This window comes from Podarcis melisellensis, assembly GCF_964234715.1.
Source record: "Podarcis melisellensis genome assembly, chromosome: 14".
Lineage (NCBI taxonomy): Eukaryota > Metazoa > Chordata > Lepidosauria > Squamata > Lacertidae > Podarcis > Podarcis melisellensis.
The window spans coordinates 48612014-48635728 of record NC_138546.1 but is presented as its reverse complement, the minus strand read 5'-3'; the positions used below and the strand labels follow the sequence as shown (position 1 = coordinate 48635728).

Below are 23715 nucleotides of genomic sequence, written 5' to 3'. Positions count from 1 at the left end.
CAAATTTCCTCTTTAAAAATTACTTTTTAAAGACAGACAATGCACAAAGCCATCTTTGACACTTGGCTGTGCATCTGGAATTACGGAAATGGGAAAGAAAGATCACATTGTTGGGATTCCGGAAGGCTGCACTTGGGCTGACGTCAGGATAACAATAAGGGGTCTTCGCCATTGTCCAGCCGTCAACAATAGCCTGTCTGTGTAGAGTGTGGGAGCCGCTGGCATGGCCTCCTACCAGGCTGATATTGATCCTTCTTGGAGAGTGTGGCGCTCACACAGGGTCCCCGGATGTTTCACTGTCTATTGATCCCTGTGCCACCACTTTATTTCTTTCTGCAACCACCCAGGCCCTACCTGGTACAATACTGAGTCCAGTCAGAGTTAAATTGGAACATAAACTTCTGTTTATTTATTGCAGTTTAACAAGCTTGTGGTTTCATAAATGGTATCGGTCAATTACATTCATGGGGTGCCTATCCAGGCCTATAACTTCTGCTACCTGCTCTCACTCACTCAGTAAGTCACCTCTCAGATATTTACTTGTCTTCCTAGCTCCTAACTGTTCCTGACTCAGCTTATTTCTCTACACTAATTCAACCTGCCCACAGACTCTCTCCTAATTCACTCCAACCAACCACCCAACGAACTCCTCCCAGAGCTGGTTTTATAGTGCCTCTGACTCCACCCCCTGGGTTCTGATAGGGTAACCTGTTTAACTATTTCACCCCCAGCACTCTCATGTGTTAACGTCACAGAGAGATTCTACTCCACTTCTGTTTAGGTGCAAGCAGAGGTGGCAGAGGTCCCATCTGCACTATGCATTTGAAGCTGGCTCCTCCAAAAGCACTCTGGGAACTGTAGTTCATTAAGAATGGTAAGACTTCCTGTTCCCCGGGAACTTTGGGGATTGTAGCTCTTTGAGGGGGAAGAGGGGTTTCCTAACAACTCTGAACACTCTTAATGAACTACAATTCCCAGGATGCTTTGGGGTTCTGTCTCATGCACTGAGCCTCTTGCTTGCTTGAAGCAGGAAGGAGAAAACAGGCAAGGGCCAAAGAAGGCAGCTGATTTGGGGGTGTCTATGGAAGGGGGTGAAGGAGGAGAATGATAAAGGTCAAATGAAGGATTTGTAGATTGAGAAGACTCCAAGAAAAGCAAAACTGGAGAAATCTGGGCAGAGGTGAATGGGAAATGGAGATGTAAGAAGCCCTCAACTTTCCTAAATATTTCAGGTAACTAGCTGTGTCTGCCTAATTAGAGATTCTTTGTTCATTGTGTCATTGAACAATCTGTTTGTGAGATTTTTGTTTTGCACGTATCTGTAGGAAGTCCTTCCAGCATCACAGGTAATTTGACATAATGATAAATGACTTTACTTAGAAAAGCCAGCAATTATAAACATTTTTTAAAAGTGTACTACAGAGTTTTCTTCAAGTCAGTGCTAGAAACTAAAATGAATTAATTGCCAAATGGCACCTACACCTAGGTTACGGTTGCCACAACAGAATGGCTAGACCCCGTTGTTGTTTAAAATGACATTTATTTCTTTTTCTATTAATTTAATTTCTATGCTGCTTGATATGTTGAAGAAAAAATCTCAAAGTGATTTACAACACATTAATACATCAAATAAAACAATCCAGAATAATAAAAAACAAGCTTCCAGGGAAATATTTCAGATCCTTTAAGTGACATTTTGCTTTCCTCATATTTATTTCTCTACTTCATTCATACTACTTCATTTTGCCCCATAGCAGAAGTACTCTAGGAAAGCAGTGTGGTGTAGTGGTTAGAGTGTCGGACTAGGACCTGGAAGACCAGAGTTCAAGTACCCAGAGTCATGAAGCTCACAGGGTGACCTTGGGCCAGTCACAGCCTCTTAACCTACCTCACAGGGTCGTTGTAGGGATTAACTGAGGAGGGGATGAATCATGTGCTCCTTGGAGAAAACGGTGGGATATAAATGCAATAAATAAGCTCTTCTGCTGACCTGCTTAAGAAAGCTGGAGGGGCCAGCCAGATGGAGATGTCACTTGGACCAGCGCCAGTCACAAATGTGCCTGGTGCCTGGCTAATGCCTAACATTGCTTTAAATTCGTGAATTGTATGAAAATGATGTTAGAAAAGAATGAAAGTGTTGGATCCAGCCCAAAGTTGCTTTTAGGGAGCTGCTTCTTCTTCTTGTTGTTGTTCTTCTATACTGTTCTATACTTCTATACAACAATTGGTTTACAACAATTACAACAGTTAAGCAAGTGTTTTCATTCTTCGTCTTTGTGACTTACCAGGGATGGGTTCTGAAGGGGCGGAATGGGGCAGTTGAAGTCTGGGTCTCATAGGAAACTGTGTTTGTCTACAATTACTCTCCATGTGTGTATAAACCTTTTCCTTGCATTTTTCGAATTTCGATTTTCCGCTACTCCTGTATAGTCATACCTCGGGAAAAATATGCTTCAGGATAAGTATTTTAGGGTTGTGCTCCATGGCGACCCGGAAGTAACGGAGCACGTTACTTCTGGGTTTCGCCGCTCGTGCATGCGCAGACTGTCAAAATGACGTCACGCGCATACGCGGAGGCGGCAAAATGCGACCTGAGGATGCGCAGTTGCGTCTTACGCTCTGTTCAGGATGCGAATGGGGCTCCGGAATGGATCCCGTTCGCATCCTGAGGTACCACTGTATTGCACTTCTGCTTTGTGGATATAATGCAGACGTACCTCCTAACAAAAAGCAAACTTAAGAGCTGCACCTTCCTACATGCTCTTAGGTCGCATCTTCACTTTGAGGGAATTTTCTTTGTTTTCTGGGCTGCCAGACAGTCTGATGCAAACAATATTGCAAACTGACAGACGATCTTAAAGTGATATAATTTTTACTCTCTGGAGTAAGCCAAGCTGACATCACTTTTGGATGCAAAATAAACTGAAAGAGGCCAGCGGAGATTTGGTCAGGCAGCTGGGTTGAGTGCAGCTTCGCTGCCCAAATTACTCCTTGATCCAAACAAGCAGAATCTTTGGGTGTAGATGATAACATAGTTGTAGATAAGAAGTGCCTGCTTCCACTTTTCTGATGGTGGTATAGATTGTCATGCTTCTCTTTGTGGGGTCTCTGTGCCTTTCTGAGTGGGTTTTCTCAATCATCCTGTATCCGGATCTCTTGGCTTATCATAGTTTTTCTCTTCCTTGGCACGAGGCCTTTGCTTTTAGGCCTCTGTTGTCATCCCAATAAAGTTGGCTCAAAGGGAGCAATCCTTCTGATGTCCTCTCCCATCCTTCCTCTTTTCTGGCGCAGTCCTTCGGGGGCCCCTTCCACGCCTCGTTCTCAGAAGGTGAAAGGCAGTTGTGCAGAGAGAAGATGGAGGAAGAAGCCAGCCTGGGAGCCTGGAGGGAGATAGTCCTTGACAGGCATTTTTCATGAGGCTCACTTGCTGGGCATTCTAGCACCGTGAGGATACACGGTCTTTGGTTCTCCTCCTGGCTGTGTCAGGCTGAGAAGACCACATTTTGTAGTACGGTACTTGATTAGTCAGGTGGTTTGTGGCTGTTAGCTATGGTGGCCTCAGCACCATATGGCCGTGTTGGCTGCGGCTGATGGGAGTTGTAGTCCAACTGGGTAGGCAAAGACTGTGATAAGGAATGTGCAGAGGCAGAAATTTCTCCTGATCAAAGGTTGGTGGCCCAAAGGAGGGAAAGTCCATCTTGACTTGTGCTTGGACATTTTTATTTTTATTTAACAAAATTCATATACTGTTTGTAATAAAACCTTTCGGCGGCTTACTAATTTTAAAAAATAAAATGTTAAAATCACCAATAAATGACTGTTAGAAATGGGTGTTGAAAACAAATAGATGGCTGTCCTCAGAAAAGCAGGACATGTAGCCACCCTAGCGTGGTCAGCCATGTCCCACCTGGTCAGCAGGTAGCCCAGCCTGGTGATCAGACAGGGCTCCTCTGCAACCCAACCACTATTATGGCTGCTGCTTCATGCGGGATGAGGCTCGCTCCACTGGGCTGATGCCTTTCCTAGCAGACAGAATCCTATTTATTCCTGGCTGTCTCTGTACAAGTTTATTTCCAGCTGCAGTCAAGTTATTCTGGGAGACCCCCTTTTTTGAAACAAGCCTTGGCAGACTCTGCTTCTTGACTGGTCCTATATCCATCCACCTTTCTTTGATTTCAGGACTGAATGTTCTATAACGCAATGCACCAGGATGGCTATTCCTGGTTGGGCTTTTCCCTTTTTGTTCCTGTGGTGCCTTCATCCAGCAGCTGCCATTAGGCCACGCTTCAACATGACAGCAGGTCCCCTCACACATTTTAGTTGTGTGAAGGGGCCTCTGTGACATCTTCACGTGAAAGAGAGGAGCCCTCTGTGTAGAGGCTTTCTGGCACCCCCAGGGTTCAGGTTGCAGGGAAGACGAATCGCGCAGTGTGTACGGAGTTCTCCTCTCCAGGTAATTCATGCGCATTGGAAGACACCATGCAGGTGGAGGGGGCAGGGGGAGGCAGTGCTGTGGGCAGAGTCAGTGGCTTGGCCTGAATCACCATTCTCCGTTTCATCTGCTTAAAGCCTTTTAATGGTGAAATGAAATCAAATAGCACATCATCATCATCATCATCATTTATTAAACTTACTAGTCTCCAAGCGACTTTCATTAAAGAAATATATCTGCACATAAATAACAGGAAGGAAAGAAGGAGGATAATATAATACATTAACATTTGGTATATCATAGAACTTACGGAGAAACAATACACCAACCCCATAAACAGTCGCAAAGATTAACAATATTCTAACAATAAAGTAGAACTTCCACCCACTAACCAGCAGATAAACAAAACCTCAATCTCCTCCCTAGGCCAAAAACCATTCACTTCAACCAATAAATTTCCCCCACCCCTGTGAGGGGCTCACAGCGCTAACCCTTCAAAAGATCTTGGCTTCACATTAACAGTCCAGCAGATGGTGTTGCCCTGTCCTGGGAAGCCCCGAGTCACAGCTCTTGGGTTCAGCACAGAGCAAGATAAGCCTCTGTCTCTCCATCTTCCAGCATGAGCCAAACTCTTTCTCACACAGCCCCCTTGGCCTGTTGCTCTCCCTCCTAGGGTGGTGTGGCATCCAGCCAGAGGAGGGGGTGGCCAAAATGCCCTCCCTCTTCCTGGGAGAGAACCATCACATAGTTGCCCCTAGACAGCCTAGCTCACTCCTTGAGAAGCTGTTGAGAGCACTTAACTGGCGGTTGAGGCCCTTGTCTTCCAAAGAGACTAGTCTGAACTGTTTCCTCTCATGGATTCTAATCTCACAAGTTTGGAAATGACCCACAGGTATCATCCAGACTGACCCCCCCCCCACCCCAAAGTACCTATAGCACTATTTTTTTTCCCTCCAAGGAGTTCAAGGTGGCACACACAGTTCTCCTCATTTAATCCTTGCAGCAACCTTGTGAGGTAGGTGAGGTAGGTTACACTAAGAGGCAGTGACAAGGTCACATCCAGGGAGCTTCATGGCTGAGTAGAGATTTGAACCCTGGTATCTCAAGTCCTAGTCCCGCTCTCTAACTGCTACACCACGCTGTCTGTCTGTGTCAAGGAAGTGATTATCTGCAGAAGGTGACTGAACTGAATCTACAATTGCAGGCAGATACCGTTCAAAGGACCCGGCTGGTAGGCATGCGCTTATTGTTCTTCGTGAAACATGGTTGTGTAACCAAAGGCTCCGGTTTAGCTTTGCATGTGAACGTTATGAGTCCACACACAGCGATAACGTGAGCTCAGTAAAGAAACGGTCTGAGCAATGTATGTGCAGCATATTTAGGTGTGAACAGGCCTTGGACAAGTAGGCCTGAGTGGAGTTCCGGTCATCTCTTCCCTACAAGATTGCACACTTAGCGTAAGGGCTGAAACGAGCGCCTGCATTACTGAACAGACATAAATAGCATTGCAACCTGAGAACTGCCCCAGCGTACTGTAGTACAGCAGCTAAATCTACTTTGGCAGCTCCAGGACTCACACTTTGCAGAGGGAAAAGGGCACCCAGTGGAGCTTCCTTAACACTGTGGAGAATATATCCACGAATGCTACAATATATAAATGAATGTTATTGTCAGATTGGCTACCCAAAGCTGCTGAAGACCTGTGGGCTTATAGCATGCAAGCAAAGCACCTTGATCTGGGGGAGGCAGCGCTGCACCAGAAGTGATTGATGGAAGAGGTGCCTGAGAAATCTTCTGAAGGGGTCTTACAAAAGCCTAGGATGCTGTTCTGCTGTTTTGCTCCTTTTGGATTCCTGATGCTCGCCTGAGCTTCTTATAAGAGGTAGGTGCTAATGGACTGATTACTTGGAAATTCCATAGCTGCAGTAGGATACTGTGTCACCAAAGTCTGATGAGCTGCATGATAATTAGGCAATTAAGTCCTGAGTGAAACTCTGTGTGTGTGTGTGTGTGTGTGTGTGTGTGTGTGTGTGTGTGCAATAGCTGAATGGCCCATTCAGTTAAAAGGAGGGGGGGTCTTAGTCAATTTGCATTTCATACAAACCACAAAGACACCAATCCGCCAGCTTCCTACTCTTTAACTATATTTAATTTATTTATGTCATAAAATATATACATTGCTTGATTGTAAAGAAACAAAAACAAAAGACCAACAACCTCAAAGCGGTTTACCAAAAATGATAGAACAATAAAATTAGCAGTAAGAAGAATTAACAGTAATTTCAGACTTTTCAAAAGATAAAATAATAGACTAAAAATATATTAAAACCCACATCAACTTTCTAAATATTTGGGTAGGCTAATCTAAACAAAAATGCTGTTAGCAGGTGTCAAAAAGAGTACAGTGAAGTTGCCTGCCTGATATCAATGGGCAGGGAGTTCCAAAGTGCATGTGCTGCCACACTGAAAGATTGAATTATTAAAAATATGGAATGGGTATTATATGCCACCTGGAAAAGTGCCAGTTTTGCTGATCAAAGTGGGTGTATATATTTTGTTTTGTTCATTTATTTGGAGAATTTTTCCCCATAAGGCTGCCAGATTGGCTTATATACAATCAGAATAAGACAATTCCTACCTGCAGTCTTAGGCTCTATTAAAAAAAGAACATGACACACAAGGGGAAAGGGACAGGGAGGGAAGAGGAAAATAAAAACTCAGGCACCGATTTCTAAACAGTTGTTCCAGTATTGACCAGCTGGCACAGTTCAGGGACAGCAGGTGCCTTGAAGGAATGGCTACCTCCAGGTGACAGTGGCTGAAGATGTTTTGTCAGCTGGCTGAAGATGTTTTGTCAAAGTGGAGGAAACACCGCTAAGCTCAGTGGAACTTTCTCCCAGGTGACTCTATGCATAGCACTGCAAAGGCATGCTGATCATAATAAACTGGGTGTTATGCCCTCCTCAGCTTTGCTCATCTTTAGAATGGGTATAAGGGGGGTATCAAGGCAACTGCCTGCATTGGGGGCTCATTTTGGAGGGGTGGACTGTGGAGTCTCCTTGAAGTGTGGCTTTGAACTCTATCATGATCGATACTTCAAAATATACCACTGGAGCTCACAGGGTGAAATGCTCCCAGATGTGTGCGCAGCCATGCTTCCTTCACATGGTAAAACTAGATGGAGAGGTGTTCTGAACTGCACCTCTCCACTTCATGCCACAGTCAGAAGGCTATGTGTAGGAACATTTTTCTGAGGGAGAAGCATTTCATTTTGTGCCCACCTGACTGCAGTTTGAAGTGCTGCAGCCCAACGTAGGTTTATATGTTCTCTGTGAGGAAGGGGGTCTTGGAGAGACAGTTGTCAGCTGTGTGTGTAGGTGGATTTTTGTTGGTACATCACTGGACAGCACAGCAGGGGTGTGAAGAAGGTGTCCATTGTTCTGGAATGGGAATCAATGCTCATCTTTAAATTCATCTGAGTGTGTGTGTGTGTGTGTGTGTGTGTGTGTGTGTAATTAGCTTCCAAGAGCCCACGCAGAATATACCTGCTTTATGAAATGGCCCTTGGTGACATCTGGCTCCCCCTCCAGTTGCAGAGAATAGAAGGGTTCCATTCTGAGGGATGCTGAAGCAGGATATTCCCAGGATACCAACATGGAATTTGTTTGGAATTGTCTCTGGACAACTTGCTGTGATTATGTGTCAATGTTGTTTTTTTAAATGACAATTTTAATGCAACACAAATAGGTTGCAGTTAATCTTAATTGAGTTGATTTTACTCTTTTAAAAATCCTGTCCCAATTTTCATACTTTTTTGAAAGTTGTGAGATGACTTAAAGGTTAAAGGTAAAGGGACCCCTGACCATTAGGTCCAGTCATGACCGACTCTGGGGTTGCGGCGCTCATCTTGCTTTATTGGCTGAGGGAGCCAGCGTACAGCTTCCGGGTCATGTGGCCAGCATGACTAAGCCACTTCTGGTGAACCAGAGCAGCGCACGGAAACGCTGTTTCTCTTCCCACCTATTTATCTACTTGCACTTTGACGTGCTTTCGAACTGCTAGGTTGGCAGGAGCAGGGACTGAGCAACGGGAGCTCCACCCCATCGCAGGGATTCGAACTGCCGACCTTCTGATTGGCAAGCCCTAGGCTCTGTGGTTTAACCCACAGCGCCACCCACGTCCCTTGTGAGATGACTTATGAGCAACAATAAACATTAAATATCATAATTTTTTGAATAGTAATTCAAAAACATTTTTTTAAAAAACCAACACTAACAGCATTAGCACTAAAACAGCCCCCCCCCCAACTTGATGCCCTCCAGATGCTTTGATTGGCCCCAGCAAGCACAGGCACCAGGTTGGAGAAGGGTTGATTGAAAAACGCTTGACAAAAGAGCCCTGTTGGGTCAGACCTGAGGTCTACCTCCTCCTCCATCTTCCAGTGGTCAGCTGGATGTCTCTGGAAGAGCCCATAATCAGGACATGAATGCCAACTCCTCTTGTGGCTCTCTACAGAGGGTACTTGGAGGTAGACTACTAATGAAGGTGGAGGCTCCTCAGAGTCATCTTGACAAATAACCACTGATGGGGGCAGGGGTGGGGGAGGCAGGTTACAAATAAATTCATCATCATCATCATCATCATCATCATCATCATCACCACTGACCTCTGCCCTGACTTCTTCCACTGATGGGTTCAATCTCCTGCACCCATCTGAGTTTATGGTCCCCCCAGCACAATAAAAAGCCTAGCTAAAGGTTACTGAATGTCTGATGGAATGCAGAAATATTTCCAGGAGAATTCTGTCCCATTGTTAGTCCCTTTGGCATGTGGTTAAATCAGCAGTGACTGGGAATGCCGCCTCCCAGTCACTAAATTACAGCTCTGCTGCTTAGCAAAAGACGCCTCTTGGGACCAAACCCATCTCCTATTAGCGTGTAAATATGGCCTGCAAAGGAGATGACTCATCCCGGCCACCTACACGCAGCAGCTCAGGGCTTTGTTTGGCAGAGAGAGGCCAGTAGCTCTAGGAGACAGCCCCTCTTGTCCAGCTGCCCTCCTGGAGCTCAGCTCACCCCCATCCTGCAAGGGGAGTCGAATCCTTCCCTGTGAACAAGCAAGGAACTGGTGTAGCGAGAAGCCCTGTTTGCACACTTTCAATTCGCCCCCTTCCAAAATCGGGTGGGGGCAGGGGAGACCCCAAACTGGGCCAAATGTTAAAAGACAGGAAAGTGAATAAGTGAGCATAAAAATATTGTCTCTGCCCTTGGTTTGCCCTTGAGCCAGAACAGAGGAGCAGGAGCCCTGTGTGACTTGGAAGTGTGGCCAAGTGGGAGATTGGCTATTTAAACATGCTTACTTTTTCCCCAGGACTGGATTATTGCAGCATGCTCTATGTGGGGCTTCCCTTGTGCTTGACCTGGAAGCTGCAGTTAGTGTGGAATGCTGCAACACAGTTGCTGACAGGAGTGAGGCCTTGACAGCCTATAACACCTTTGCTCAGAGATTTGCACAGGTTCCTGATTTGCTACTGGGCCAAGTTCAAGGTGTTACTAAAAAGGTAAAGGTACCCCTGCCCGTACGGGCCAGTCTTGACAGACTCTAGGGTTGTGTGCTCATCTCACTCTAGAGGTCGGGAGCCAGCGCTGTCCGCAGACACTTCCGGGTCACGTGGCCAGCATGATGAAGCTGCTCTGGCGAACCGGCACCAGAGCAGCACACGGAACGCTGTTTACCTTCCCGCTATAAAGCGGTCCCTATTTATCTACTTGCACCCGGGGGTGCTTTCGAACTGCTAGGTTGGCAGGCGCTGGGACCGAGCAATGGGAGTGCACCCCACCGCGGGGATTCGAACCGCCGACCATGCGATCGGCAAGTCCTAGGCCTCAGCGCCACAGTGTCCCTTACAAGGTGTTACTATTAACACCTTGTAGTAGCAGCTTACAAGGTGTTACTATTAGCATATAAAGCCCTGAACAACTTGGGACCAGTTTACCTGTGAGATCGCCTTACCCCATATATACCCTCTCAAACACTTTGATCTGCGGAACTGGCACTGTTACAGCTGCCACATAATAACCGTTCTGAATCTGTTAGAAATTGATCTTTTACTGTGGCAGGCACCTACACTTTGGAACTCCCTGCCTATAGACATTAGGCAGGCAACTATTCTTGGCTGTATTCTTTCAGCACCTGATAAAAACTTTGTCATTAAGACAAGCCTATCTAGGCATCTAGAAAGCTGATGAGTGTTTTAATCTGCTAATGGTTTATTGATGATTTTAATTTTGGAATGCTTTATTTAGATTATTGTTTTTAAAATGTTTTTATTCATAATTTTATCTTTCCTCCCCTTTTTATAAACTCCTTTGAAGCTTTTTAGAATGAAGCGGTTTATACATTTTATGAAAGAAATGGAATAATAAATAAATGCAAAACATGGCATGTCGGGAGGAAGGGAAAGGAGATTGTTAGCCGCTTTGAGACTCCTTAGGGTAGTGATAAAGTGGGATATCAAATCCAAACTCCTCTTCTTCTTTGGGGAAAAGAGTAACGTGGACAAGCTAGTAGTCTTCCCCGATCAGTGGTCTGGCTGCCACATTCTGCGGCAGCTGGAGCTGCCAAGCCAAGCCCAAGGGCAGCCCCACATAGAGCTCATCTCAGAAACCCAGTACCAAGCTTGATTAGTCAGGCTGTCCCTATCCAGGAATGTCTGGAGCTGATGATAAAGCTGCTAAGAGGCTCACCTAGCCTCAGGGGACACTGGGGCATCAATGACAGAGCATCCAGGAGTACCCCAAGTTTCGAAGATGTGATGCCACCCAGAAGAGGTAACTCTCTTGTCTCCCAGGCCCAGGAACCACCCACCCAAAGAGCCTCTTTCCTCTAAAGGTGTCATTTCACCCGCTGCATCTCCTCTCTCCTCTGAGAGAGCCCTCTTCCCAAATTAGCATCTATTTTGAGCTATGCTCTTGCTCCCACACTGAAACATGGAGAAGATCATTAGTACTAGGTGTCCAGAGCCCATTACTGCGTCGATAGTCAGCTACTGTTGCCTGTTTTAGAAACTCTTGTTTGTCTCCTAGGCATGTTGGGGATGTTATGTTGGCGTTTAAGGTTTTGATGCCTTTCCAGGCTATATAGTTTTGCTTATGGCGAGCATGTAATTATCTCTGCTTGTGCAACCCCTCTCTGCCAGATTTCTTCTCCTAAGATGAAATTTCTCACTTGGAGAAACAAGGCAGAGTTTGCTTTTTTAAAAAACAGGTTGCTGCTGATTTCTCATAGAAAAAAGCAGAGTTAAACTAGCCGAACAGCCCATAAATGGGCCATCCAGATGTTTCAAAAGCAAGTAATTTGCAATTTTTGTGTTTTGACTTGAACATGCTGTTCTCTGTTCAAGAGATTGATGTGTGGGGGGGATATCTGTGCCCCCTCAGCTGCCCTTAGCCATCATAACCACCTTTGCCCTCGGACAGTCAATCGACTTCAGATCCCAAATCGGAAGTCAAAGATCCCTGAATCCAGAAGTCAGAGAGCAGAGATGGTGCAGTCCAGCAATGTTTGGAGAGCCATAGGTTTCTTGTCTGCACGTTGTGGGAATTGGCAGCAGTGGACAGGATCCAGAAATGGTGAATATCCCTGCAGTATACTTCTCACAAAGCATCTTCTTTTACCTCCCCTTCCCTGCCCATGTAGGTAATTTCTGTTCAAAAGCCGAAATGGGAGCAGATTTGGTGCCCTCCAAGACTGTGGTTGGGAAGGAGAAACTAAAGCACACCAGAAATTATTTTGCCGCATCGCAGGGGGTTGGACTAGATGACTCCTTCGGTCCCTTCCAAGTGTACAATTCTATTATTTCCTTCCTGATGTACTTACTGTACAAACAACCACAGATATCATTTATCTGTGAAGCAATGAGGCCTAGTATTTATTTGTAAATGAAAGCATTTATTCTCAGGGCTTGATGGTATTTTCCAAACTGAATAGAAAAAACAAACAAACCTTGGGCATTTTGAGTAGCTCAAATTATGGCCTTTTGGAATATGTTTGTTTGTTCCTTGAATGTGTGATAGGAATTTTTGAGGTCTTAGATATATGGTAATGTTCATAAGTGTACCAACCAAGCACATACATAGATCAGTACAGGAAGGCCAACCTGGAACCATTTTGATTCCTAAACTGACCAAATGTTTTCTCTGCAAGGTCAAAGTGGGAAACCTCCCCATTGTCTCTTTCCTCACAAATCCTGTCTTAAGGGCACATTTAAGATATGAATAGGGTGTGAGCCTGTGACCTGGCCCAGGAAATAAGTATTTATCACTACAAAAGACTGGCCAGGCTCCCCAAGCAATCCAATCAAGTAACCTGCCAGACAGGAGATAAACAACCACAGGAGAAAAACAACATTCAAATTTCTGTTTAGACCGCCTTTTCTGTGCTGTAGGTATGATGTATCTGAGGGGTGGTCTTGATCTACAGGGTGGCAATTTCAAACGTCTTTATAAGGCCTTGCACGCAATTTTTCTGGATTCCTCCTCCTCTCCTGCGGGTGAGGGGAGCACCCTGTTGCAACAGATCAATAAGGATCAAGCTTACGAGCTGTTTTGTTTCACAATATTCTCTGGCTGGCCTCTGTTATTCTCTCCTACCAATAGGGAACCCATGTAAGGACTCTTTATGAGCTCTTGGATACCCCATAAGGGAAAAGGGCAAATTTTTGTATACAACAAACCCTGAGCCTAATTCTGCTCCTTGTATTGATTCTGTCTTCAGCCCCAGCATTGGACGCAGCTGCTGCCTTGCATTAGCTAAAAGGTGTGCAGCTCTCATGTTCAGGCTTATGGTGAGGCCTGCAAGCGATCGTTTTGAAATGAAGTTCTCCTTTTTATAGACAGGAATTCTAAATGAGTTTTCTTGATCAATTGCTCAGAGCAATTTGCTTTCTTTCTAGGAATGCCAGACTCCTGCCGAATAAGCTCTGGTGCATGTCGCCTGGCTCCCTTTTGTTTGTGTGTCTTATCTTGAGCGAACAGTGAACATGCTGTCTTCTTTCCATTCTACAATATGCAGGTCAGGCTATTTCCCCATCAGGGCAGCCAACATGGAGCCCCTCCAGATATTGTTGACCTCCAGTTCCTGTCAGTCACAATCAATGGTCCGTCTTGTAATGCATCTTCTTCTCACACTGTAGGAAGCCTGCAAGCAAGATGCAAGCACTAGAACACTCTTCCCTTCTGCAGCTTCCAGCAGCTGGAATTTAGAAACATTTGCTGCCTCACACTGTGGAGGTGGAGCATAGTCTTCATGGCTGCTATCTGTCTTATCCTCCTCTAAAGCCATCCAAGTTGGTGGCCATCACTGTCCGCTGTGGGAGTGAGTTCCATAGATTAACTATGCACTGTGCAAAGATGTGCCTTCTTTTACCTATCCGGAACCTTCCATCATTCACCTTCATTGGTTGTCCTTGAGTTCTAGTCTTATGAAGGAAAGAGAAGAACTTTTCTCTATCCATTTTCTCCATGTCATGCAAATTTCTATACGTTTTTGTCACATCAACTATTTTCTAAACTGAAATATCCCAAACACTGCAGCCTTCCCTCTCAGCCTTTAAGGCAAAGTCTCACTGTGTTCATACGTGTGCTTGGGCCTTCTAGGAGCCTTGCCTGTTGTGCTGTTCCTAAGTCGCATGGTGGCCTTCATTATGGTCAAGTGAGATGTACGTGTTTGAGGGCTTTCAGGCCTTTAGCTGAAATTGGGGGCAGCGGTCAGCCAGCAGGGCCCTTACCTTTCCCCTGTCCCATCTGGATGATTGTGTGGCTAGGACTTGCACCCTACCCCCAGTTGCGCCAGGAGCGGAGCTACCTTCAGTCCTTCTCCTGGCCAGTTGCCAGCCATCAGATGGAAGTCCTCTTGCAAGAACTAATTCTACCAAGGCCTGATCTTCATTAAGCTGTCATAGACCCAAACATAGACTTCTTCTGGCCCTGGCAGTGCTCTTGTGAATTTCACTACAGGCAGATTTACAGTAAGAAAAGCATCAGGCCCATGAGAGGTCCTAGGTTTGGCTCTGCGGACAATGCCAATGTTGGTGCCAGTGCAGCATTCCAAGATTGTTTTTTACAATCCAAAGGAGCATTGCTTTTGGCAGCCAGGCATGGCCCTTTCTCTACATTTTATGAGTGCTGCTGCTCAGCCAAGTGTTCAGAGGGTAACAAAACACTTGAGCCTTGTGCATTGTTTGAAATTAGACACGCGCCAGGCACATTTTGCACCTTATCGACCACTTGCAACCAAGTGAAGATGCCCAAGTGCAAGAGTGGCACCTGACATCGCCACCATCTGGAGGTGCATGCCTGGGGAGAATTGAATCTGGACTATTTTCATGCACTAATACCACATCCTATAGAATTCTATCAGTTATATTTTATCTGCACAATTGACCTGAATTTCAGGAACTGAAATGCTTTTTCTGTGCAGCCTGAGCAGGCGCAGTGAACAACATTATACTTAATCATTGTGGCTTGTGTTCACTTTACCCCACTCCACTGCCCTGCTCACAGTTGTGAAGAATATTGTTAACTTATGAATGGTCTGTGTCACCATTAAGAAAAGTAGGTAGGAATAGGCCAATATATATGTGGACTGTCACCGGATCAAGTGACTTTTCTTCTTTAAGTTCTCAAAGCTCTTAATCTAGCTCAAGACCGTTATCTGAACTAGCCGGATGTTTAACTGATAATCAATCCCAGCCAGTTCATCCTTTGAAAAATAAAGACTTTAGAGCCGCTTTGCCCAAAGAAGGCAATTCTGTTTTGGTGACTGTAACCTTGGTTTAAGGAGCCATTTGGCACCTACTGTAGCTTACATATGAATTTCTAACACTGGCCTTGTGTGTTTGGAAGGTCACTGCTGGTGGCCCCTAAAACAGCCAACTCATTTTTGTTTTTTAATTGTTTTGTTCACAGTGTTGACTTTCTAGGCAAATCTGTCTGAAATCCTGCCTCTCTCAGCTTTCTGGAACTTAACTTCCTGCTGGGCTTAGCAAAACATTTCTCCAGCTTTCAATTTCGCTTCCTTATTGACTCAACTGCTAATAGATCCAGTTGACATGGTCTGTAGGATCATTTGAGATGCCACTCTGTATGCAGGCAGCTGTCAATCTGCCTGGGCCTCCTGCTCCTGACTGCCTTGGGACTCTTCCACCATTGGGCATGTTGGATAATAGCAATGTCTAGGAGCTGGTAGATTACCCCTTCCCAAGAGGTATGGGCTTTCCATAGCTCTGCTTTTTTATTTGCACCTCCCTGAGTCCGCCCCTTTAGCCTCCCTGGCTCTGGAATTAGGTTTGAATACAAAGAACACTATTGTTGTCTCTGCCGTGACCGTGTTGGATCTTTATGTAGTTTTGATATGGCGGCCAGGCTGCCTTAATGACAAGTGTGAGATCACTTGGATGTAGATGGGCAAGTTTGCAGAAACGCTTGTAGGAATAGAAATAATGAGTGAGTGAGTGATTCAGTCTTCACCAACTTGGTACGCTCCTGATGTTTGGGGCTACAGCTCTCATCTGAAGGGAGGGTTCCAGTTACTTTAACTCCCCCCCTCCACCCCACCCCCTTTTACTCAATATGCATGTATGAAGTTGCAATGTGAGGTTGTATAAAAATCTAGAAGGAGGGGTGATAGCTGGTTCTACTTTGACTTTTCCATAGATCCTGGCTAGGTAGTGGTGTTCACCAGTGTCTGGCGGTCTTGGTGGCCAGAACAAAGACTTAGCAGACTGATCCAACCTCTGCTTAAAAAGCTCCAAGGAAGGAGAGTCTCGCCACCTCTGCTCCACTGTTGAACAACTTTTGTTTTTATTTTTTTATTATGCATTTTGTGTTCTCATTTTGTATATATATGTTGTAAACTGTCCTGTGATCTTTGGATGAGGGGGTATACAAATTTAATCATCATCAACAACAACTTGCAGTAGCCAATAAAAGATGTTGGGTGATCCTTCCCACAGTTGCCAAACTTTATGTAGCTCCTGATTTGGCATTCTGGTTGTGGGTTTGACTGGACATGTTGAGTCTCTTTATACAAGTAATATAATAGTCTGTCAATTAGCTAGATAGTATTTGATGCTTAACTGGGTTTGTCTTGCCTGACTAATTGAAGTACATCAAGTTGCTGCTTAGTTGGCGAGCCTATTTGGACTCGCCCGTGGAGGCTGATGGACCCTGATAGATCACATTCACCCAGTGCTATACCAGCTGCACTGGCTCCCAGTGGGGTACAGGATCAGGTTTAAGGTGCTGGTTTTAACCTTTAAAGCCCTATATGGCCCAGAACCCTCGTACCTACGGGACCACCTCTCCTGGTACGCCCCACGGAGGACCTTACGGTCTGCAAATAATAACACCTTGGAGATCCTGGGCCTCAGAGAGATTAGGCTGGCCTCCACCAGATCCAGGGCCTTTTCGGCCCTGGCCCCATTCTGATGGAATGCTCTGCCACAAGAGATCAGGGCTGTGCGGGATTTCCGCAGGGCCTGCAAGATGGAGTTGTTCTGCCAGGCTTTTGGCCAGGGCTCAGCCTGACTCCCCTTTTCTTTTTTGTATAAGAACTAATATGAAAGAGGCCTCCCAGCATTCTCACAGGCCTTTCCTAGCAGTACTTCTAGACTCTGGAGAGTGAACCTGGGGCCTTCTGCATTCAGCTGAACTGTGGCACTTCTCTTAAGGCTTGGAAGGTGACTTTTACTAAGTCAGACCATTGTTCCCTCTAGCTCAGCATTGTGCACACTGACTGGGAGCGATGGCTCTCCAGGGTTCCAGGCGGGGGTCTCTCCCAGCCCTGCCTGAAGGTGACATCAGGGGCTGAACCTGGGACCTTGACTGGCTTGCTTGAAGTCAAACAAGACTTGCTTAAAGTCAAAGACTGCTTAAATATTTTAATTCCTTTTTTCCCTACTTTTCAGCCGAAAAGGGCCACAGACCCACTCAGACCATCAGTAAAAAGAAGACACTCTCTGCCTGTAGGCTTGCAGTCGAAAAGACACAACACAGAAGGGAAGAGGGGGAAAAGCAAACTCATGCACCAGTTCTTAAAGTTACAGAGCAGTTCTTAGAGTGACCAGCTGGAATGGGAATAGTTCAGGTAGGCCCTCCCTATACAACTGAGTCCTTCAGCAAAGCCAGGGGGTCTGCACTCTGTCCCTCCCCCTGGAATAGAAAGCTAACTTAGCTACAGTTCATGTATTAGTTAAAGCATGAAATCCTTCCATTTAAACTAGTTTCATCTGTCTTACTTCATTGGCTTCAGTTGTTGTAGCAGGAATTAAAACGAAGGCTGTAGCTGTGTGCAAGTTTACCTGGCAGGAAGCCAGCTGAACGCAATTGGACCAACTTGGGAGTAAATATGCAGAGAGGGGACCGGGCTGTACATCTTCCAAGTTTTGTAGATAAGCACGTTGGGTTTCCATTTGCATGAAATCCTAAACTGAAGACCAGCCAATTCACAGAACAGTTGGTCTTTCTATTGGTTGGTGTATTGGTCTTTGCATTTTCAGGCAAAGGAGAGAGGTGTTTTGCTTTGCGTTGTTTACTACATGCATATTCTTTTGCAAAATATCACTTTATGCTCTATGCCTCCTTCCTCACTCTAAAGCAGGCACCCACATTTAATTTTTTGCATTTATCAAATTAAACTGGTCAGAAACTGCATGGCATTATTTGGTGGAGTACTTTGGTTCACTTTTGCATTCTATATCTTCCTCTTCATCATTAGTCTCTACAAATTAGAATAGGGGAGGGATCTAAACTGCAACTATGAGCACAAAGCCCAATCTGTTTCCCATTTAGTGGATGAAATACTCCACTCAAGGAAACACACCCAAAATGTTACTGATTTGTTTGCTTAGAATAATATCCCAGAGATGATGGAACGTTATGCATTCCACACACACACACACACACACACACACACACACACACAATTAAAGACAGAAGAAAGCCAACAAAGTTTTGGGTTTGTCCTGGCAGGGTGTAACATTGTTCTTCTTATTAACATCTTAAATTCACATCAGGGGGGGGGGGTAAAATAAAGGGATTCTTAGAGCATCTCCTTCCAGTGGTTTGAGGAATATGTTAGTTGGACTCTGTGGACTCCAGGGGTCCCTTGCTGGGCAGATGTCACCTGGAACTCATCAGAGGGCACCTTCTGCCTGATGTGGAGTGGCACAGGGCACTGGATGAATGGAAGAAGCAGAACCTGTGAGGTTTTTTTGGAGTGGGGAGAGTCAAGAATATCTGGATCCAGCTTCTAAAGGAGAAAGGGAAAGGAGGCCTCTGGGGAGGGAACATGACAGAAGTCCCTGGCTGTATCTCTAGAGTGGGTAGGGGGTGATGAGAAAGACCCATTTCTGCCTAAGACCCTGGAGCAGTGCTGCTAGTTAGCGCTGGGCAGCTGGGCAAGAGTGGCCGCATTTGGCCTAAGGCGGCTTCCTGTGTTCTCATGCAGAAGTCTTTCCTGTCACTTTCTAGAGGATCCTTTTAAACTGGAGCTCTTTCCAGGAAATGAGCCTGGGTCCTCCTTCAGCATCGAAGTGGATGCTTTGCCACTGAGACCATGGGCGGTTTAAGTCAGAATCACCCACGACCACCCCTGCTCACATATTTCTGTATGAGTGGGGATCTGGGCATGCCTCCAGAACTGAAGGAGGCAAACTCAGGCATTGAGATGCACTGGTCACCGTCCTCTGAATCTGCCTGAATATTGGTAGAGAAATTGGATCAAATGGATCATTTTACTCAAATGCTTCCATGTTGGTGCTGAGCTTCTGCATTCACTTTATTGCAGGTCTACACATTGCTCTTGTGATTTGCAGGTGAAGCACCCATGTGGAACGTAAGTCATGCAGCAACCCCTGCCCACACAGGTCTCCTTGTACATGTTGCAGTCCCAGCACATGATGAAAACATCTCTGCAGAAGTCTGTGTGAGCCCTAAGCTGTCAGAGCTGGTTAGAGAAACATTCTTCAAATATCCAATTACTTTGCTTATTTTCCATGCTACTACTTCATCTCTAAGCCCAATTTAAAAAGTTTAAAACCACTTCTGTTTTGGAATAAGATCTTGTCCTGTGCTCATTTGTCCTGTGTACCAATGGGTAACCTTTTTTTATTTAAAAAATGCATAATCTGAAATGCTAGTCCATGCATAGTCTTTTAATTGGAGTGCCCTCACTGGCGTGCATTTATAAGGAGATTTGCCATCCTCCAGCGACTTGCTTGCTCTTTCTCAGCACATGTAAGGGACATAAAATATTTACTCCCGGTATTGATTTTTATGTTGCTTCCTTCCTGGAGTAATCAAAGTGGCAGGGAATTTAAATCATTGTTTTCGGTGCAGCTGCTTACTTTTATGGCAGAAATAATGTCCCCTTTTTAAAATGCACATTATGTTTTGTCTGCTATAAGCGAAGAGAAATAAAAATAATTGCTTGCCAGGAGGATTCTGAGATGTGGGGATGAGCCAGAGGGATGGTCTGCTTCCCTTGTGTCTCACTTGTGGGCTCCCCAGGGGCCTCTGGCTGACCACTTGCAGAAACTAGATCCTGGTCCAGTTGGACGCTTGCTCTGCTCTAGCTGGGCTGCTAAAGACCTAGTTACCACTGACTCCAAATAATTGGTCATAAAGTGCCTGGTACCTGGCTTGCTGAAGAATGCAAGGAGGTCCTTCCTCCTCTTCCACCTCCCTGAGTGTGAGCTGCTAAGTGTGAGTCCCAAGTACCCCCTTACAACAATAAAGAGTCTTGTGACCAGTGGTGGCTGGTGCCCTTTGGGACTGGTAGGGCAGAAGGCAAGGAGCCCAGCAGTAGGTGGCGCCAGAGCCAGTGACCGGATAGCTCAGCTAATTCTAGATTTCTCCCCATCTTCCTGCCTGCTGAATTCCACAAGGGCAACACTGAGACTCAAGAGGAGAAGCTGGCAGCCTGTGCCATTTCCTGATCTGGGTGTAAGGAAGAAGGCAGACAGGTGGTGGGCAGGCCAAGGGCACCCTGAGATGGTTTGGACAGTTTGAAAACCTCTGGGTTAAAGGGTTGTCTGTCAGCTATCACTGACCTGACACCCATGGAGCATGATAAGGCTAACAATGACTTCTTGGCAGGATGGGTTTGTTCTGCCTCCCAAGCTGGAGGCACAATGCCTTTGAATACCAGTTGTGGGAGTTACAGATGAGCAGAGAGGGCTGTTGCCCTCAGGTCCTGCTTGGAGGATTCCCATGATGGGCGTCTGAATACCATAAAGTATGGTAGCAATGACTACCAATTGCCAGGATTTGCCACAAAACCTCCACAGAGGTCCTCATAAGTAGTTGATCTTCTGTTTGGGCCAGTATATCACTGTGAGTGCTAGAGCTCTGCCCCCCCCCCAAATGAAGGACTATTCTGGTGGTTTCATTTGACCTGCACATGATACTTCGAAGGCTGCACTCCAGACCTGTGGGACTAGACAGGAGCAAACCCAAGCAGAGAAACTTGACTACATCTGAAGGAGAAAATTATTTAACAAAAGCAAGAGTGTTCTTCTTCTCCAACTTCCACTCCCCTAACAACTATGCTGAGTCTGGGCATCTCCTGTGTCTGGCTGTGGAGCTGCCACCTCCTTCCCTGTTGGGAAAAAAACCCTTAAAATAACTCTTAGCTTCCTGGTTGGAAGCAAAGAGCTTTTACTTAGGTCTGAAGTGATTCGAAAGCAGCAGTGTCACACCACAACTGGGGAAAATATGTTGTTCTTCCCTCCTATTGACTGCCATCCATCATAACAAGCACTCTATTTTCTAGATAAATAGGTAACTCTTCTTAGGCGTTAAAAATGCAAGCGATCATACAGTCTCATGCTGCAAAATGTGGAATTCAGAAACTGCCACTTCCTATGAAATTGAGAGAATGGAGGTTAATTGATTCGCTTTAAAGAGAGGGAACCACTAGTCCTTATGATTGTAAGGAGAAAATATGGGGGGCATTTCCCCCTTAAATGCCAATAATTCTACCTAGAAAGGGAAGACTTCATCTGATTGGCACTTTTGAGCATTTAAGAGGTGGAAAAGTAGAGCGCGCTTAATGAATATCCGACCACATTCCACCTGTCCCAACCCCTTCCACTCCTTACCCATTTCATGGCCATACTCCTTGTAGCTTTTCTTTTTTAACGGCTATGGGGGAGGGAGTTTAAAGGGCCCCTTCAATTCCAGGTCTGTCTGCAGTCTTCACGTGTAATATCCTCTTCTTCATAAAATAATTGTGAGTATTAGAGAAATAAGAGAGTAACTATTTGGCAATGGTTACTCCTACAGCAGGACTGCATCATCCTGTTTTGTCTTTGTATATGTATAATATATAAAGTTATATTAGGTTTCTCACACACTGTACCTCAAGGTTGATATTATTATTATTATTATTATTATTATTATTATTATTAAAAACACAAAATGGATATTGCGAACTCTCTTTTTTTAAACTGCATTTCAAGACATTTATATGTTGCTGGTGTGGGGAGAAAATATAAATCCCTGTGACCCACATGTGTGGGGTAAATAATAAAAGAAATGGCTGTGTGCCTAGATAATAATCTCAGAGCTAAATTCTCTCTCCAGCAGGAGAGAGCCCCCAGCAGCCGAGTTTAAACTCACCAAGTCAAGCAGCACAATGAAGCATCAGGAATGTAGACTGTTAATCCTTTTGCATGTCCCTTTAGTCCACTTGCAAAGCACTCCCCACTTTCTACCCTTCTGGCAATCAACAGACCACACACTGTTAAATAAGTTTAAAGTGCTTTACTTACAAAAAGTTCCAAAGGTCAGATTCATGCATTTATCCAAGCAGAGGCAAGGAGAACATAGTTAAAATACTCGTGAATAGAAAATACAGAGAGATAACTTCAAATATGTACTCTAAGCTTGGAGCTCATTTAGGCATGCTTCCTTGGTCACTTACATGGTGAGGAGAGAGGGAGAGAACAGGAGGAGAAGGATTCACTTCCTTCCTCATCAGAGAAGAGGGCGTGTGACCTAACTGCGTCTAGGAACACAGGTCTGTGATCTTAACCCCTTCATGCACTAACTAGCACTCATTCATAGTTATGTTTGACTGCAATTTCCCACAGCCAGAATCTCATATCTAGGTGCCTTCTAGAAACATTAAAATAAGTACAAGACAATTTAGCATTTAAATAAACAAAAGCTGCACATTTTTAATATACAGTGGTACCTCGGGTTAAGTACTTAATTCATTCTGGAGGTCCGTTCTTAACCTGAAACTGTTCTTAACCTGAAGCACCACTTTAGCTAATGGGGCCTCCTGCTGCCGCTGTGCCACCGGAGCACGATTTCTGTTCTCATCCTGAAGCAAAATTCTTAACCCGAGGTACTATTTCTGGGTTAGCGGAGTCTGTAACCTGAAGCGTATGTAACCTGAAGCGTATGTAACCCGAGGTACCACTGTATACAGAGGTACCTCGGGTTCCAGACGTTTCAGGTTACAGACTCCGCTAACCCAGAAATAGTACCTCGGGTTAAGAACTTTGTTTCAGGATGAGAACAGAAATCGTGTGGTGGCAGCAGCAGGAGGCCCCATCAGCTAAAGTGATACCTCAGGTTAAGAACAATTTCAGGTTAAGTATGGACCTCCAGAACGAATTAAGTTCTTAACCCGAGATACCACTGTAAGTGGAAAAGCTCTCATTACCAACTTAAAAAATAGCCTTAAGAACTCGTTCCTTTAGTTTATGATCTCACCAGGCAATCACCGAAAACTTTTGTTGGTTCATATACAATAAAAGTTTGCACCCTTATTTAGCGAGTGATCAGAAATGTTCCTTTCTTCATCACCCGTGATATCTAATGCTTGGTTTTATATCACACATTCCTCGCTTGCAAAACGTAGCCCAGGAGCAGAATTCAAGGATATCAGTCACCAAATTCAGCAGGATTCCAGCCCCCTGCTAGTTACTGTCAAGTCCGTAAGACCTGAGGTAGCTGTCTGTAGCAGTCCTTGCCAGCGGACTGTTCTGAGAGCGGTTTTTGCCACTGTCGTGCTGACAGAAGCTCGGGTGCCTGTAGTGGCGCTGGATTCTTGGCCCCTTCATGGGGCACTCAAACGCAGCTGTAGTGCTATCAGGGGGTCAGCTTTGTGCTCCAGTTGCCAAGATAACATACCGTTCAGGGCAGCGGCATTCCACAGGCAAAACCCCTTCTCTCCCTTGAATAGGGGTACTGTCTTGCAAGCTTTGCTTT

General features: G+C 45.3%; 1 protein-coding gene across 7 annotated transcripts in view; it reads left to right on the top strand.

The window, feature by feature from the left end:
- Positions 1–23715, top strand: part of TLN2 (talin 2) — a 185369-nt gene that overhangs the window by 25834 nt on the left and 135820 nt on the right. The window contains exon 1 of one of the 7 annotated variants that reach the window (XM_081887551.1): positions 6294–6314. The exons of 5 other annotated variants lie outside the window; for them this stretch is intronic. The gene's annotated coding sequence lies outside the window, so the exon portion shown is untranslated. Of the gene's footprint in view, positions 1–6293; positions 6315–17559; positions 17579–23715 lie in introns of those variants that run through there. One more of the 7 variants, XM_081887552.1, reaches the window with a different exon arrangement.